The sequence below is a fragment of the Tupaia chinensis genome, unplaced genomic scaffold (assembly GCF_000334495.1).
Source record: "Tupaia chinensis unplaced genomic scaffold, TupChi_1.0 Scaffold141843_1, whole genome shotgun sequence".
Classification (NCBI taxonomy): Eukaryota; Metazoa; Chordata; class Mammalia; order Scandentia; family Tupaiidae; genus Tupaia; species Tupaia belangeri.
In genome coordinates this window covers 22,301-25,114 of record NW_006201700.1, presented here as the reverse complement: position 1 = coordinate 25,114, position 2,814 = coordinate 22,301, and the positions used below count along the sequence as shown (strand labels likewise).

Below are 2,814 nucleotides of genomic sequence, written 5' to 3'. Positions count from 1 at the left end.
CAACATCCTGATTCCCTGGGGTGATAAACTAATTGGGCAGTCTATCCTAATTCCACAGTTAGGTAATCCAATTTCTCAAATTCTTCACCTGTGAGAGAGATGCCCAAGAGCAGGAGAAAGCCCAGAAATTCAAACAAAGGACATAGATAGTGTGACAGACCTCCCACCGTTAAATATTCTTGATCACCTCTAGTAATAAAAATAACACCTAACTAGTTCCAAACACAGCAGTTGCTACCTAGTAACCTGCCTTCCCAAAAGTCTTTTGAGTGCACTTCTTTTCTAAAATCTTTCTTTCCTATTAAATTCTCTTTCCTACCTACTTTTAGTGCAGTTGTGGCTTTATTTTGCACCTAGGGACAGGTCTCTAATTTTAGTGATCTGGACCCAAAGAATCAAGGACTTTACAACATAGCTAAACATACTCTCATCCTATGACAGGATCTGTCATCTGATTTCCCAAGGTTATGGGGTCTTCCCTGCTCTGGTGTTCTTAGTGTTGGATGATTGCCACTTCCCTTGTCTCCCAGACTGTCTCCAATAATTGGCAGATTTTCTCCTTGTTTTTGATTGTTTTTCCTTCTGTTGAGAGGAGTCCTCCCATTTGGTATATTGCCCCATGAACATTCACAGTAGCAAATGCATAGCTTGAGTCTGTGTAGATGTTTACTCTCTTACTGGCTTCCACTTTTAAGGCTCAGATTAATGCCCACAGTTCAGCCCTTTGAGTAGACTACTCTTGGGCCTCAATCATCATGTCTTGGGAGGTAACTGCATAGCCAGCATATTGGAGTCCCATCCTTTGTGTAACTGCTACCATCAGTGAAGTGAGTCGGAGATTTTCAACGGTGTATCCACAAGGTCAGGATGCCTGGGAAAAAAAATCTCATTGAGGGCTTTTTCACAAATGTGGTCAGGAGGCTCCAGCATGGTTGTGAGGAAGCTAGCAGGATTGAGGGTCTGCAGAGCTTGAAGTTTAATTAGGGGATTTACTTTTTCTTTCTTTTTTTTTTAAATTAGGAGATTTTTCAATCAATACACCTTGGTAGTGGGCCATACTAGACCTGGCAAACCATTTATGTTCCTTTGTATTTATTAACATGGCCACTGACTGAGGAACCTAGGCAAAGATAATTTGTCCCAAAGTTAGCTTGTCTGCTTCTCTAATCAGTTTAATTAACAGTGGCAGTGAGAACTCACAGGCAAGGGGGTCATCCAGATGCCATTGGGTCTGACCTTTTAGACAGGCAGGCCATAGATCTCTCTCAAGGCCCAAAAGACTGAGTCAGACTCCTAGTGCTGTATGGCTCTTTTTACATATGGCTAGATTGAACTCCTGAGTGACCTCTGCGAGTTTTAAAGCCCAGACTTTCTGGAGGTTTGACTTGAGATCCTAGAAACCCTGTTCTTGGCAGGGTCCCACTTAAAGGGCTTCCTCTGGGACTTTTAATAGTTCATACAGTGGATTAGCCTTTTTAGCAAGACCTGGGCTCCCAAGAATTCATGTAGCAGCTTCCTGCTTGTGGACTGAGGCAAATCACTTACCACTTGATTTTGTTCTTGCTCAAGAGCAAGATGTTTTTTAGTCAGAACGAAACCCAAAAACTGCATTTGAGTGCGGCAGATCTGGGCCTTTTTCTTTGAGACTTTGTATCTAACCTGGGACAGGAGCTGGAGCAGGGCTCAAGTTCCTCTCCAGCAGTTTTCTCAGGTTGCTACAGGGAACAGAAAGTGATCAACATATTGGAGCAGAGTACACCCAGTTTCCTGACTTGAAAAATTCTCTAAATCAGCAACAAGCACGTCTCCAAACAGGAGAGTGCTCAGCAACATATATGAATTGGGGATGGTGGGATTTAAGACTACTGTGGTGGGTTTTTACAACTTGCAAACCCTGAGCTAGATGGTAGTCACCAGAAGCTCCCCTTCCCATGGGGACGGAGGGAGTGTTCCAAGGAGACTGAATTTGGTCCCAGCTTTTCTGAGCTGGTCGATGTGTTTCTTTATGGCTAGTCTGGTGTCTCTGCTCACAGGGCACTGGCAGAGACACACACACTGTGGTGTTTCAGTTTGACCACCAAAGGTGGATGGTTGATTGCCATTCCTGATGGGTTCTCCTTGACCTAAAGGCAGGGAAGTTTTAAACAAGTGGAGAGAGTGTCTCATCATTTTCACTGGGGGTCTCAGGAGCAAGCATTTGTTGCTCTTCTTCTCAGGGCATTGCCACAGCCAGGATTTTGGCAAGGCTGATGGTTAAAGCAGCAAAGGCAAATGAGTCAAAGCTGATTTGTGCTAAGTTCAGTCAGCAGGTCCCTCCCGAGCAATGGGACCCATTAGGTCATCCAATATTTTTTTCTTTTTCTTTCTTTCTTTTTTTTTTAAGTATTACAGGCATTTATTGAATTTGATGGTAGATGTTTAAAAAAACTGGCAGGCCAGAATTAAGAAGAGTGAATTCACTCCTGAAGAATTGTGGCAGTGTCCTGTAGTAGACATTTCAGAGTCAGTATGGTCTTCGGAGATCTGGGGTTCCCTGGAGAAACCAGGCCTCAGCCAGGTGGGCTCAAATTTCCATTTTGGTTCATTGTCCAAATAGCTGTGTGATCTTGGATCAACTATTTTTTTATTTCGATTTATTTATTTGCATTCATTCACTGTACATCATTATAGCATACAAAATGAGATTTTCCATCCAGAGTACACTGTATATTGTCTCAATCAAGCACATCAACAAACATGTTATTGTCAGCAAATAATCTTCCATTTCTTGTTTTCTGTATGTTTTGCCTTTTTTCCCCCATCCTTGATTCCCTA

General features: G+C 42.8%; 1 pseudogene; it reads right to left on the bottom strand.

Annotated features, from left to right (window-relative positions):
- Nucleotides 1-346: 346 nt before the first annotated feature.
- The window catches only part of LOC114005079 (uncharacterized), an 11,035-nt pseudogene continuing 8,567 nt past the window's right edge, over nt 347-2,814 (bottom strand).